Source organism: Carcharodon carcharias, chromosome 17 (assembly GCF_017639515.1).
Source record: "Carcharodon carcharias isolate sCarCar2 chromosome 17, sCarCar2.pri, whole genome shotgun sequence".
Classification (NCBI taxonomy): domain Eukaryota; kingdom Metazoa; phylum Chordata; class Chondrichthyes; order Lamniformes; family Lamnidae; genus Carcharodon; species Carcharodon carcharias.
Window position 1 is genome coordinate 35,766,904 of NC_054483.1, and position 15,572 is coordinate 35,782,475.

Below are 15,572 nucleotides of genomic sequence, written 5' to 3' on the forward strand. Positions count from 1 at the left end.
ACATCGTGAACATTAATTACCATATGTCAAATTCATAGAAACACAAGTAAATCGCCACAATAAATGTAAGATGTAAAAAAAACAGAAAATGCTGGAAAAAGCTTAGCAAGTCTGGCAGCATTAGTGGAGAGGGAAACAGACTGAATATTTCGAGGCCATATGATTCTTTTCCAGTGCTATTGCATGTCACCTTTTTCGTATCATTTACGTCTATAACAGGTAAAGAGTTGTTTTACTTGGGATAATTGCTTGGGCCCTTGTATGTTGAGATTAGATGAGTTGAAAGGACATGTGTTGCATCTCCTGAAATTGCACGAAAAAGAGAGCTGGCGAAGGGGTGGCTATTAGGCGTATCTCAGGAAGGGACCAGGGCTTAAAGGAGACAGCAATGTGTCGGGATTCTGAAAGCACGAAAGTGACGAAAACAAAAAGTGCAAAATGAATAGTTGATAGGGGGACTGGTGGGGTAGAATACAAGGGAAAGTTTAAAACTATCATGGCTCTGGAGAGAGGGGAGCGGCTGAGATCCGATGTTCACGTTACTCATTGGATAAGATCAGTGAAATGATGCAATTTTGGAAGCCATGGTGTGGAAGGTTGCATACCTCATTAGGTGGGACGGACAAATGGAGGTTGGTAGAATGATCGACAATCCATACAGGAGGTGGGGTTTGAGTTCATATCATCGACTTCGCTTTGGCAGTACAGAGATACGCTGTGAATATTGGTTGATAGCTAATTTCAAGAAATAGAGAAAGAAAAGCTGAAAACGGAAGGGGGTGTCTGAGTTGAACCACATGAAGGTGAGAGAAATATTAAAATTGGAAACAAGGCCATTTTGATTTTTTTATTACATGGCGAGAGCAGGAGTCGTCACTAGTAAAGCCATCAATGTAACAGTAAAAAAAAAGATGAGGGAGAGGGCAAGAGTTTTACTGGCATTACGGATGTTCCATGTATCCTAAAAAATACAGGCATGCATCGGACCCATACAGTTCCCCAGTGCCAGACCTTTAGGTTGTAGGAAGAGGAGTTGAGAAGCTCTTCAGTTTAAGAATGAATTCAAACCAGCGGAGACGCTCTCACTAACTCACACACACGGAACCCCCTAAATGTGCACATGCTTACAAGAACCATGTTTTTCTCCCAACAAATGTGGTGTCATATTCAAGCAGACGGAGGCGTGAAGCAACTAATCCAACTACATGTGATTTTTATTTCCTTTGTCCCCAAATATTTTTGGAAGGTGCTGGGAAAAAATGAAAAGCACAGAAAGGATCTTCCCAGCAACAGGCTTGTCACAGTTTCGCGTACACTCGATTGGTGGTAATATCGATAGGAGGCGAAGTTATGTGAGACGCTCAGTATTATGGTCCATCACGTTTGCTGAAGATACTCATTACCTGATCATGTCATCAGGAGCTGCAACCCCAGATTAGGTAAGGACATTGTTTTTGTTTCTTTTTTTAAAGAATTTCAACTCCCAGCGATACAGTTCTCGTCATCTAGATTTCAAATGGCTGGTCTACCCTCAGTGATGCAGTTGATATCGGCGGAATTGCTGATTCATTTGCTAAATTAACATAAGTTTAGACTGGAGTTTGCATTCTATTCTCCATCTCTTTCTTGACAAGCCCTTCGGAAGGGAGTAATATTTACTCACATTTCAACTTGATTAGTTCTGATATGGCTAGTCGAAACATCTGTATAACCGACGGACTCTTCCACATGCCGAAAACTGGCGCTTGTAGCTTTGGCAGTTGAGGCGTTTGGAGGGTTGCTCTGTCTGGCGTCTTGGCTTCGCCTCTGCTAGTTCCCAACGCAGCCGCTTGTTCCGTTCGTTGTCTTCGCGAATACACCTTCTCCATTTTTGCAGCCACAAGCCAGCGCCTCCCACGGTTTTTGCGGATCTTTTCATTTTTCAGGGAGAAATATTCTTTTGAAAAAATTAAGTAGCACAGAACCTCAAAGAAATGAATAGGGAAGTAATAAAAGTTGTGTTTTAAATAACCTGGGCATTTTCTATGAAAACCGAACGGAAGAAATCGTATTTGATCTAGTGTTTGATTTGCATGAAAGAATTAATTCTGGGGAATCTCAATCCGCAACAACAACTCAGCACGTATGTGAACGTCGAAGACGGGTTGATTAACTTATCCACTAGGTAATTAAATGGATAAAACATAAGGTGTTATGTGGGAAAAAATAAACATTGTCTTCTTGCCGAGTTTCTCTGGACAAGAAACCGCTACCCCAGGCAACTACTATCGCTGTAAAACCGAACAAACTGCATTGCACTCCATTGCAAAATTTCACCAAAGTATGTCATTCTAGAAAAAAAAGGAAATGAGGGAATTCAAAATCACCTTTGGTAAAAAACATTGGTACCCACAGAAATACATGGAAACATCAGTAAAAAAATAACTATAAAATTGTAGAAAACGTGACAGTTTGGTAATACACAAAAATAAAAACCTAAAAATTGTAAGCTTAATGAAGTGCTTTGTGTCTATAAATGGAATCCAAAGGTCTTCCTAATGTGAGGTTCGGGAAGTCAGCTGTGCGCAATTTGCAATTTATCCCCTCTCTGCAGGGAAATTTATAAACGAGGAGTATCTACGAAAAATAATTCATACAGCGTAGATGAAGGCCATTCGGCCCTAACTTTCTTTGTTGTGTGTTTGATGAAATAATATTTCTGACGTCCAAATTTGTCAATTTTTTTGTCAAGACAACTGATGTTCATACTTAGTATATTTCCAACTCCCTTGAACACTTATTTCTGTATCCAGATTACGCCACGTTTACAAATAAATATCCCAGGTTATCTGCTTTGCGAATTCAGATACTTTCGCAATTATTTGAAATCTCCAACATGTGGCCATTGGTTCACTCGGCAGAGGAATCGTGTTTATTACTTTCCTCTGTCAAAACATGTCAACATCTTGAAATCCTCATTTAAGCCACTACTTGATCCAAGGAGAACAATATTAATTCTGCTCCCTCAGTCTCCAGCAGCATTGGCTCACCCTAGCTCAAAATTTTCTTGATCCACAATTTATTTTCATCCTCTGTCGAAACATCTATTTGGGGAAAAATTCAGTTGTTTTCTTCCTTTCAGATATTAAGGAATTAAAGCTTTTCTGCAGCTTTGCAGAACAGTCAAGACCAACATTAAAAAACATTTCTTTCTCTTTTCACACTCTGTCAGACATGCTGAGTATTTCAACATCTTCTGTTCTTCATTTCAGATTTCCAGGATTAAATGTTGTTTTACTTTTATTTTCGGAGTGGACTTCAACAAAAATAAAATGTAGAGAAGAAGTAAAAGACATGTGTGTATAAATCTAATCCTGTTACTGTGAGAAGTATACATTTCAGAATTTTGCTTTTTTTTACAATGTAATTAGTTCGTATTTTGAACATTACTATCATGATGCTGATTTATGTGCAGGAAATAAACAGAATGAATTAAGTAAAATCGTGGCCAGTCTACACAAATTGGTTGTCATGTCATGCTGACAACTTGAGAGGGTTAAAGGTCGAAGCGAAATATAAATGTAAACTTTGACCTTGAAAGCTGGAAAATGTTGACAATTGTGTTCTCTAAGCTTTAAGGAATCCTTAGGTCTAGAGCGACGCTATAAAAGGAAAGTCTTAATGTATGTTTCAGAAACATAGAATAATCAATTCGCAGAAAAATGACTTGATCTGCTCACTATCCAAATGCTAACAGATTGGCAGGCCCCACTGGGGAACTGCCAGATGCCGAAACAGGCTGTGCTGTCTTCAAAGGCGTTCCGGAAACCGTGGGATTGCAGGGATTCTATTTCAACAATCTCTCCCTCAATACAGCACTAATGATTAATTTGGAGGGGCCAGAATATAAAATACCAAACTGCATTTTTCTAGTTTTTTCTGAGGTTGATGGTGGGGGCAGATTCTTCGGCCAGAAAAATCCACCGATTGAACGCGGATTCAAAAACAAATATTTTGGCAGAAGATGAAGGTTACTTTTTCTCTCAAAGTCCAAATATCGAAGCAATGCCATTCACCCCGTTGGACATCATTTTCGCTGTGTTCGCTTGCGCAGATACCTTCCTGCAGCAGAAGCTTGTTCTGAAATATTCCATGTGTCAGTTTGCCGTATCATTAATATTACCCAGTCTTAAAGAGGGATCCACCTTGCTTTTTGTGGCCCTTGCATTCCATTCTGAGAAGGCGCCGACCTCAGTCATTGGAAGACACTGAAGGATTTTTTGAGGAATCCATGGCAACTTCAAGCATTCCAACGGTCGCTTTCGCTGGACTTGGTCACTGCCCTGTTTCCAAATCAAAAATGTTAAAGTACATTTTCCGCAACTCCAAGCAGCAACTGCAGTATTTTGTCCATTCAGGTATAACATCTGGAGATATTGTGAGACAGGTTTCAGACGAGCTGATATAAATTTTTTAGAACCGGCCTTATGGCAGTCAGAAAGCCTACATCATTCCTGAGGGCTTGCCCATAGTAAATCTCAAGGGCAATGGCGAGGAGTTCCCTGAACATTTCCAGTCTCCGGCGAAATTTGCTGCGACTCTTCGTTTTCATTGATTGTTTAAACAAACTATTTCAACATTTTCTGTCATTCTATGCCAAAAATCCAAGGAATCTGTTTTTAATAGCAATTCCCAAACCTGAACAGATCGAACCAACAGTTTTATTCAATTAAATCAGTTTAATTGCATTAGTGAAGTCCAATTTGAGAGCAAAGGATCGTATTTTACCAATATACCGAAAAATAAAGCATTGGAGGTTCTTCGATTAAAATTAGTTGATATCCTATAAAATGGTAGATAATTTTAAAATGAAGTACCGAGCTTTCAAGAGATGGCCGTCTCGGCTGCAGAGGTTACGTTTTTGATAGATGAAGATGATTTCAGTGCTACGAAATTAAGGAGAAGTCAAAAGAAATTATCCATTCTATTCCGATTGAAAATATTAAAACCGGAAGAGATAAATGGTTATATTTCCAGGCAGATATCTGGGGAAAGATCCCAGATATCGAGAAAGAAGTGTATCGACTCAGACACTCCATGGGGCCAAGTGTGGAAGATAATGTTAACGAACTGTATAAGGGGAGACGAGGTCACTGTGACGAACAGGTCAAAAGAGGATTTCCAGATGCAATGATTAAAAATATCGAATTGCTGCAGACTCCAAGGAACAAAATAAAACACTTTAATTATTTGAAGCAGGATCTGTACTCCATGAGAAGCACAGCACTCCAGCATCAACATAAGAGATGCAATACCGTAAATCGAGATTTTGTGAAAGAATTTCAAAGTCCAAAACTTCAGTGAGAACTTCCTGAACTGAATAAGGAATATATCAATAGTTTCCTGGGTCTGGGATATTTCCTGTGATTTCCTCTGGCAAATGGGACTCGTGTATGAAGTGTTTATGACATCTACGACTGTCCCTCCGAAACTATTACAATTTCCTTCGATTACAGCTGATCTGTTGTTGGAAGGCTTTCCACTGGAGCTGATGGATGGGGATGTTTCCAACATTCCAGTGCAGTTGGTCACCAGTCCGTTGGAGGAAACTGACTGAAAGGTTGAATTTTGCCATATTTTAGCTCTATCAGATTGCAGAGTACAGGCAAGACGCTCTTCTGAACAAAATGTTTGGCTTGCAGTTTGCAGTAGGGTGCGGACGACACAAATGCGGTATCTGCATCCAGATCATTAAAATTGAAAAGAGTTACAGGGAAGTGGCTGCGATTTTAACCTGATCCTAGATACTGAGGGTTTGCATGCACAAGGAATGTCCTATCTTGGTGGAACATATCAATACGACAATGCACTGGCCACACTGGTGTCTGGATTAAGCTATTCAACATTGATAAATGTGTCAACATTTTAGAAATGAAGGAGGTGTTACAAATTGTTGTTCATGCATTTATTCGAATGAGAATAGTCGGGAAAAAAGTAAAAACAAAATCAATTGCCGACTTATTCACAAAAACATCGGAGACGTATCTGCACTTCAGAAGAATGTCCTCATTCAGACGCTTATGCAACAGGAGCTGGACCAGGGGACGGGGATCACAGCTAAAAATGAGAAAGAAGAGAGCAATTTTTCAAAGTTTTCTGATGTGTTAAAAAATAACGCCGAGACAGACAATTCCATGGCTGTATGTGGGACACCACAGATGGCGGCAGCTAATATTGGATATAGCCAGAAAGTGGCACAACTGACACAAACGGTTTTGCAACATTTTCTCAGCGAGAGAACTTCCACCATCACCGAGATAATCGGGTGCATGAAAAACACATGGAATGCAGTGAAACATGAGAATTTCATTTTTAGTTTCAGGAACAGTCTAGTTGCAAATGCCTACAACCAACTCTCGGTGAAGGATTCAGATTTTGAATGAAAACTCCGGAGTGATGTATACTCCTAGCTTCAGAAAGTGCAGATTCGAAATAAAAACTGCGACGGAGACCCTGAAAAACTGCGAGAAACTTGGACTGCTGGCGTGAAGTGTCGCTGAAAAAAAATGTAAGAGGAAAAGGATGAACATTTCAAGCCAGACTTTGAGCAAGCGCATCTGTTTGAAAAATTTAAGGCAGAAATGGCGGCGGGTTTTGAGTATGTGTGTGTAGAACTTGAAACAGACGCAAAGAGGAAGTGTGAGGAAGCAACGATTGAATAAAAACAGAATAATAAATTGAACCATATTTTATGTGATTACGTGAATAAAATACAGGAGCAAGTTGATCAATTTTTGCTTAATTTGCTACAACCAGCAGCACAAAGTGACAGTGAACTCACTGAAACTTTTGGAGAGGTTTGCAACGAAACAATGACGTCAGTAGAATACAAGCGCCCTGAAATGAATATCAACAGACACATCTAATGGACCTTGCGGGAAATTGTACGGACACATGGAAGCATACTCACAAAGAAACTCGCAACCGAGAAAACCCTTCGGGGTCTGAGCAGAATGGAATGGAAGTTTCCTGAGGAGCACATTAATGCAAACAAAACACACTCCTTGGTAAGTTTGGCAGATGCGGTGCATGCAGGGGAGAGTGAAATGAAAGACTGGAATAAAAATTAAGGAAATGAGGGAGAAGAGGATATGGAAGAATGGGTGGAAACCGAATACGTAGGGAGTGCAAAGCAGATCACGGTGGGATTGATATCACCGAGCAGGGATTATGTAGAAGAAATATTGAAGAAAGATGAAGATTGCCACGCAGTCCTTTGCAATTATTTTCAAAGGAAAATGGATGTAAAAGTGAAGAACCTCGATGGGGAGATAGTCAAGGTCAATGAATTTTTCAGCACAGATGTGAAATTACGTATCTGTGGCTTTGCCGTTCAAAGAATTCAGGAGAAGCAGGATCAATTCTCTGATAAGCACAATTCACAGAGCATGTTAAAAAGTGATAAAGGATAGTGTTTTGCTATGTTTAAGAACCTATTCTCTGAAAAGGACCAGAGTAAGTTATGTGCCGAAATGTCCTGTTATTCCACCCTAACGGTTGCTTTGTTAGAATATCTTGAACAGCGATTGGGATCAGACATTGCAGGTCATACCAGAAATGAGCAAAAAGTCGAATTTAGATCACGCAGAAGACTGCAATTATGCTGCATCTGAAAATAGAAAACAGTTTCAGTAACTACTGTGATTATATGAAAAAAACGAGGACTTCGAGCAGGATTTTGTAAAAGGACACGTACTGAACGATTGCAGAAGCTTAAAAAGCAACCAATCACTCCGTTGTTGTTTATCTGCCGAAATTGTGCGTGGTGAAATAAACCTCAAAGTGAAAGCTATCAGAGACATTGTAAAACATTGTGCTAATGATGTTGAGATATTTTTGCATGAAATCAAACGGAGACTTGGGGAACACATTGAGTCACTGCACGGGAAGCTGGAAGACATATTTGCTTTCAGAAATGCTCCGAGCTTTGTTATTCTAGTCATGGAGATGATACCTGCGTTGGAAGAAATCACCTTGCGAACTATTGAGAAGTGGGCTGTTGAAGCGAAAATATCAAATTTTCCGACTGATCCTTCCAACGTGCTCAACAACATGTAACAATGCCAATTCTGCAAATTTTCCTCCGATATTACCAGAAAAGACCACAATACGCACTGGGTAACACATCACCGGCCATAGGGGATTGGAGGCTGCCACTGGAGACTGAGGAAGGAACGAGTGACTGAAAGCTGCACAGCTACAGATACTAAATTGGGCTGTCATCTAAGAAAAAGCGAACCTTACTGGGAAGCATTTCAAGGAACCATGAGCTAACTATATTGCATGTTCTTTATAAAATCAAACTGCAAATAGCCTGATACATGGAACATTCCTTTAGCTTCAGAGGCTGAGATAGTGTCTTTTGGAAATGGGTGTTTTACACCTCTAATGCCAAGTGTGCAAAAACATAGAAAGTGAAGCCTACAGTTAACATTTCCAATTGGAAATTGCCGTGGGGGAACAAAGTCAGAAACAGAAAGCAATTACAATTTGAAGGTTAATGAATTTGCGTTGCCGTCTCAAATTTATACTAAATTCACCTAAATCAAAATAATCATCTGTGATTAATGCTGACGAAGCTGCTTTACGTTCCACAAATCATTTTAGACAATAGTTGCATAACTAGACGAGTTTCAACACTGTTTTGCACATGGCAACAGCAGGAGGCTACGCATAGATGATCAGTTCCCCATGGCAGCATACATACAGGGGCTGCTGAACACATTTCCACATTTTGTCACTCACCTCCCCCAAAGGTTCCTGGACAGAATCTCGTAAATGATAGACTACCCGGTCAAAACTGTCCAGCTTAATTGCCAGATGGTGAGAATGTACCTCTCCAAAATTCATGACCCCAGCCCCACACACTAATAGTCAAAGCCTCCAAGAGTTCATTGAGTTATTCCCCTTCAGAGACAATCTACCATCGAAAACTTCATGGATTAATTCCCATATATTCAAACTCAACATTTCAAATATATGTTAGACGCATTCCCACCCTCTGAAAATATAACGCTCCAAAGTTGCTGAATTCATTTCTACCCTTTTGTTCAGGATCCATTCAACGTCCGGGAGCTATGCAAAACACTGTCAATCTAATGCTCTGACAGGTCCTGAACTCATTCTCACACAATGATACTCTGCCCCTTCAATCGCCACTCCATTCATTCTAAGCCTCGACACTGTATTCCTCCAAACACTCCTGGAATATTTCACACACGTTGACAATTTACCCCCTCCAAAAAAATTCCCAAATTCCGAGACTCCACAGCTCCACGAGATACTAGACGCATACCCATACACTGATATTCTAAGTCTCCCAAAGGTCCTAGACTAATTCCAGAACAATGTTAATTGACTATTTCATCATTTCCTGCACCCATCCTCTGGAATCAGTCCTAGCCTTTGATCTACTAACCATTTAAAATTTTCCATGATTCCTTCCCACGCTGAAAAGACTTCACTGTACGAAAATACTCTGCACATTTATTAATTCCCGAACATGAAACAACGCAATGAATATCTGCACCTCCAAAAGAAGCCCTGGGGAGATGTTGGCCTAGTGATAAAGCCATTTAACTCGTCGTCTTGCGACCCAAGCAAACTATTTGGGTACAGTGTTTCAAATATCACCTAGGCAGCCATGCAATTTCAAATAATTCAATGCATCAGAAAGCGAACGTAAGAGTGATGAACATTAGGAGATCACTTGTCCTAAAATAACGCCTGGTTTCCGACTGTCCTCTAGAGAAAGAAACCATCTCTCCACGGTTGACTTACCTACATGTGACTCCAATCCCAGAGAAGTACAGTGAACTTTCATCCTCCTTCTGAAATGGCATATCAAACAATTCAGGTCAAGAGCAATTAGTTTGTGAGTATCAAATGCTGGCCTTGTCAGCGATTGCCACATCTTAACAAAATAAATGGATAATCAAAAACGCATACAATGCACTGGCATCATTAAAATCATGCCTATGAAGCAATCTGGAGCTCAGATTGTCACCTTGTAGGCCGTTTATTGGCATAGGTTTAAGATTAGCTAGCTTTCAGAAGCAGACGGTTGGCATAAACCGGTCATTTATGGTTGCGAGGATGTAACATATTCTGAGCCACAGGGATCAATGCTGGGGCCTCAAATTTTACATTTATAAAAATGACTTGGAAATAGGGACTGAAGGTATGGTGGCAAAATTTATTGCTGAGACAAGATGGTTCGGAAAGTACATTGTTAAGAGATCATAAGGAGTCGCTACATTCTATAGTTTGCTTAAGCGATTGGGCAAAGATCTACCAAATGGGATGTGATTTGGGCTAATGCGAAGCCGGCCTTTTGACAGGAATAATTCAAAAAGTAAGCTAATTCTCTAAATCTGGAAACATAGCAGTGCTGTGATATTCACAGGGATCTGGGTGCCCAAGTGCATGAATCAGAAAAAAAAAGTAGAATACAGGTACAATAAATAAATCGGAATGATCATGGAATTATATGGCTCTCTGTGAGGAAAATTGATTACAATTTTGGAAAGGTTATGTTTTAGTTGTACAGGGGACAGGTGAGGTCACATCTCGAGTGTTGTATACAATATTGATCTTGATATTTAAGGAAGCATTTAAAAGCGTTAGGAACATTTCATAGAAGGTTTTCTAAATTAATACCCAGAATTGGCTTGTTGTTCAATGAGGGAAGTTTGAGCAGGTTATGCTTGCATCCACTGGAGTTTAGAAGAGTAAGATGCAACTTGCTTGAAAATGTCAATACCCTGAGTGGTATTGATAGTTGGGTGTGGAGAGGATGTTTTCTATTGTGGGAAGATCTAGAACTCCGAGTTACAGTTTAAAAATAAATTGCATTTCCCTGAATACAGAGATGTGGAGATTGTTTTTTTATTATTAAACCGTCAGGTGTTTTATAATCTTCATGGATGAAAAGGCCGTGCGACCAGAGCATTTTCAAGTGAGAGCTACACAGGTTCCTGGTTATCTAGACGTTGAAAGCTTATCTGGATTAGACAGGAATATGGAGTTGAAGTTGCAATCAGATCAATTATTGAATTGTGGAGCAGACTAGAATGGCCGAGTTGCTTATTGATGCTCCTAATTCATATATACATCTGTGTATCTGCTTTCTTTTAATATTCGCTGTAGAAATATAGCAAGGTCTAGGAAGATATTTTAGGCCATCATTTCTCTAAATATGCCATTTTATATTCTGCCTCAAGCAATTGCCAATTATATTCATCAGAATTATTCTGTTAAGGTGTTGCCTGTCAAAAACAGTTGCTTAATAAGATGTGATCATCTATGTAGTTAGATATGCAGACTCAATCATTAATCAGGTATAATTAGGACAATTGGGTAATATTAGAAACTATATAAGTGTTTAATGTCATTTATTAGTCATCAGCTCACCTATATGTGGGCTTGGCCTAAATAGCCAAGTGGTTATGGTACTGGGCTTGTAACCCCAAGATCAAGAGTTCAAATCTCACAATGGCAAACTATGAAACAATGTAACTTCATCTGAATAGGAACAGATGGAAACGTGTTTGTACTCGAAAGAGTTATATGTGAAATGACTGCATGATGTGATAAAACGAGATCGCATCGACCTCTCCCGAGCTTGATTAGCTTCAGACAGATCGAAATTATAAACAGATATTGGACACTAATGTAGCTTCTCTTAAAATCATATGAATAAATAATTGTCCAGAATTATATGTAAAGCTACTGTGAAGCATCCCCGTTGCATCTTCGCCAAAGATAATGGAAAGCAATGGCACATCGAATTTGGTCTCAGTCGTTATTATTCAGACATAAGATTCAACAGTAAAGAATTTACAACAACTTCAACTCGAGATGATGAAATGGTCATTTAAGTGTTATTAACAGTCACGGAGGGACTGGATATCAATGAGCAAAATATTTCCAGAGGCTGGATTTCCAGAGAACGGATATTTGAAGATTCCAGAGACAGATAAGGGCTCATGATTCTTATGATTCTACCGATTGATCCCCGGTATCAAGTTGTGAAGTGCCATTGTTCTAAAGATCTTAACAGGAAATCTTTTTATTCAACAATCTAACGTTCCAATTATTCCTGGAAATATTCCGAAACACTGGGTCTCTTGCCCACCAATATTTATTGCACTCTTACCCACAGACTGGTAGCTTATCGTTCCACATGTGCATGGGCTCATTCCTACACTCAGATCGCCTAACCTCTAACAGTCCCAGGGCATATCCCAACACTCTTACACTGCACCCCTCCCAAATATATGAATACACTTCTAGATACTAATGCTACGACCCTCCAACAGCTCACGAAATTCTTCCCACTCATACTGATGCTGTACCCCCTGCAGCAGGGCTTACACCCATTCCTATTAACTGGCACCATACCTCCCTAAACATTCCTGGACTCATTAACACACACTATTACGCTTTCAAGTATGTCTGGATGGACAGGATAAGCAGTTTAAGTGAAGCGCGGGTAGACAATGTGTAGGCTGTACTCATATAGTAAAACCGTTCATAAAATAACAAGACTGAGGGTTCAATTTTAGACAAAGATTATGATCAATATGACATTTTGTGTTCTGTAAATTGCAAATACTAAATTTGTAAAATAGATTTAGAAACACAGGACAAATATGTGCAGGTCCCTCTTAACTTGCAAGTTAAGCATCAAACTTTATGCAATTTTTGTATTAGAAAAAAAGTTGTTTTATTAGATACTCTGTCAGTCTGTTTGTTGTTACACATTAGCAATGAAATTCTGTGTATGTGAAAGTAATTTGATTTGAGCTACCGCTGAAGCCTTCCAAGATTGATTAACTTGGACAAAACAGTCCTATTTAACAGAGATCATAAAAAAATATGTTGAATCTGTAAGAATATAAAATTGTGCAAAGTCAGGACGAAGAATGATGTGAACCATTTCCACCGTTTCCTGCGTGAGATAACTAAAATGACAATAAAAGCTATTTTGACTCAATCAGATTGATTCAGTCATAAAATTGGCCATCAAACATTTCTCCACGAGCCCAAATCGGGATGAGGACTACATTAACATAGGCTCCCAGGGGCTTCCTTGATAGTCACAAGCGGAAGATATCCGGAAGGAGGATTCCTAGGCAGCTGTCACAGATTGAGTTGAAGTCTAGAGAGGCATTATTTCTGGAAGACAAAAGCAAAGAACTGTGGATGCTGGAAATCCAAAACAAAAACAGGAACAGAAATACCTGGAAAAACTCAGCAAGTCTGGAAGCATCGGCGGAGAAGATCACAGTTGACATTTCGAGTCCTCATGACCCGTCAACAGTTCTGCCAGACCTTCTGAGTTTTTCCAGGTATTTTTGTTTCTGTTTTTGTTTAGTATTTCTGGAAGACTTACTTGCAAGAAAAGTCTTCAGGTGACTTACGCTTTAACAGGAAGATCATCGGTATTAATTTATGAAGACATTTTCTTAAGAATATTAAGAACATATTGTATTATGTCAATAAAACTCTTTTGAAATCTTCTATCCAATGTTGTGAGTGTGCTTCATCCGTTAAATTCTCAACTAAAACAAAGTTAATTTAATATATGTGAACAAAAACAAACGATTGTGGGGACATCGAATCTGAAGCAAAATAAAAAAAGCCAAGAAAAAAATTCTGGAATAAAAAAGCAACAATTCAGCAAGTCTAGCTGCATTTGTGGGAAGAGAACCAGAGTTGACATTTCGAGTGCTTATGACTGTTATTCGAGGAGTTTTACGAACTCGAAACGTTAACTCGGTTTTACTCGCCACAGATGCTGCCAGACCTGCCGAGTTTTGCAGAAATTTTCGTTCATATTAAAAAAATGATGTTACATGGCTGATATCAAATATGATTAAGCTCAAGGGAGCACGTAACACAAGACTTGCTTTTACATTCAATACTTATACTCTCCAACAATTGTTGGATTCCTTCCCATATACGAATATTCAGATCTCCAGCAGTTCCCGGACCCATGTTTATACTCTATCATTTCAAAAGTTCCTGGACTCCTCCTCACCCATTGACACTCTATAAACTCATACTAGCTCAATAGAGAGGGGTAAGCTAATTTCATTAAACCAGCATGTAAAAGCACTTTGGGTGGAAATGATGACTGACAAAGGCACGAATCACTTGCCGGAGAGGTGTACAGGGCCTGTAACAGTATCGACACAGTAGGACTGGATATAAAGGGAGAAATAATGGGTGATACCAGAAAGATGCTGTTACAACTATAGAGGATTTTAAACTGCTTATACACTGGAAAAAGCAGATTCTCAAAGGTGGTTTAGATGAGGATTTCTGATAATATTTTCTGGATATCTCTTCGATCAGCACGTTCTGTTGTGTTCACCGTCCTATTGAGGAAGACCTGGTCTTGTAAAAGGAGGGAGGGTTAAGTGATCACTCGTAAAGAAAATGCCTCTAGATAGCAGCTATCATCATATTATTAATGTTACATTCGGTTTGATGGATAGAAAACTTGGTATAAGACGAGCATATTAAATTGAAGTAAGGGCAATTATGATGGCATGGAAGCAGAAATCGCAAAAATGATCTGGCAACTTATGTAAGGGTGTACAGTAATGTACTATGGGCATTTAAGGGGATATTGAAGAAAATTTAGAATAGATATATACGAACGAGAAATAAAAATTCCAAGGGGGAACACACGATCTAAACTTTTAAAAACCGTTTCAAATTGCACCACAATTAAATAAAAAAAACATATAACTGCACAAAGGTGGGTGGCATGTGAGAGGATTGCACTTAATTATACCAACAAAAAAGACAAAATGATCAATAAGGAGCAAAAAATAAAGCAATAGAGAAAGTCCACTATAAATATAAAGGCAGACGGCATGAGTTTTGAATGATATTGAAAAAGAAAAAAATAAAGTTTTGACAAAGCGAGCATTGGCCTGTTGGAAAGCGAATCTATGGAATTCACAAGGAAAATAAATGGCAGATGAATTGATCAGATATTTTGTATCGACCTTCCCGATAAAGGATACAAGTAACGTCCCAGAAATAGCTGCAAAACGAGGAATGGAGAGCGTGGGAGCAGCATAAAACAATTTCAATCACCATGTGAAGGGTAGAAGGAAAAATATCAGAGCAAAAAGTTAACAAGTTCCCATGTCCTGATGCATTTCATCCTCCGGTCTTAAAGCTGATGAAAAACATATGCCTCAGTTGTAATTTCAAAAGATCATCAGATTTTTGAGAGACCCCATCACATTGGACCAAAAAAACAGCGATTGTGATTCTACTTAATATGGAAAGGCGGCAGAGAAGCAACCTGCAGGCCAGTTAACTTTACATCACTTAGGGGGAATCTGCTGTATTCTATGTTATAAGGTGTTTAAGTGGCGTTTTGTGAAAAGGGAACCATGTTTGAGAACTTGATTGGAAGCTCTTGACGAAGAAGCAACAAATGTGGACAAAGAGAAAGCTGAGAATGCGCTGCTCCTCGGTTTCAAATTTTATGGCCCCTCCTGCCGGCG

The 15,572-nt window shown here is 39.2% G+C and overlaps 1 pseudogene; it reads left to right on the plus strand.

Annotated features, from left to right (window-relative positions):
- Positions 1-3,927: 3,927 nt before the first annotated feature.
- Positions 3,928-6,422, plus strand: LOC121289631 (annotated as a pseudogene).
- The last annotated feature ends 9,150 nt before the right edge of the window (positions 6,423-15,572 follow it).